The 633-nt window shown below is 66.2% G+C and overlaps 1 pseudogene; it reads right to left on the bottom strand.

Annotated features, from left to right (window-relative positions):
- Positions 1–274: 274 nt before the first annotated feature.
- The window catches only part of LOC102378845, an 18751-nt pseudogene continuing 18392 nt past the window's right edge, over positions 275–633 (bottom strand).

The raw sequence follows: 633 nt of genomic DNA, 5'->3' as shown, positions 1-633 counted from the left end.
CCCGCGCGCTCGGCACGCGGCCTTTTATTCTCTTGGCCCCCGATGGGGCACCAATAGGAAACCGCGGGGAGGGGTCAGTCCCCCTCAGCGCCCGCTTTCTCACCTTGTCGCTAGGGCACGTGGGGGGCAACTTTCCTCCTGCCGTCTCCTGATTAGCGGGGAGGGAAACGCCCCAGCCAATCAGGCCGCGCCGTTCTGCTCCAGCTCACGAGGCCGCGGCATGCCTGCCACGTGCGCGGTCTGTCAGGCTCTGCGCAGCGTCACGTGGCGTCTGTCAGTGCAGCCTGGCTGCGACGCCCGGCGCGAAGCGGGCTTTGCTGGCGTTTGCCGTCCTTCCTGCCGGGCCGCGTGGAAGCGCGGGGCGGGCGGCACCCGGAAGGCTTTTTTTCTGGTTCTGTTTTGTTGTGGGGGGCAGGGGTCTGCTCTGTGTGGCTGCGCAGCAAACCTGCGCTACCGGTCTTGAGGCGTGTTCACGTGCGTGGAGACACACACATTATCTGTAACTACCCGCATCGCTCCCCCTCTGCTTGCGGGGATGGCCGCGCTGATCCTAGCGCGCGTTGTGCACGCGCGCGCACACTTATTGGCACACATGGCCGCCGGTTCCAGTTTCCCGCCACTTCCACCCCGCTT

Source organism: Alligator sinensis, unplaced genomic scaffold (genome assembly GCF_000455745.1).
Source record: "Alligator sinensis unplaced genomic scaffold, ASM45574v1 scaffold569_1, whole genome shotgun sequence".
NCBI classification, from domain to species: Eukaryota; Metazoa; Chordata; order Crocodylia; family Alligatoridae; genus Alligator; species Alligator sinensis.
Note: the sequence above shows the minus strand (reverse complement) of the source record. Positions and strands in the feature narration are given on the sequence as shown.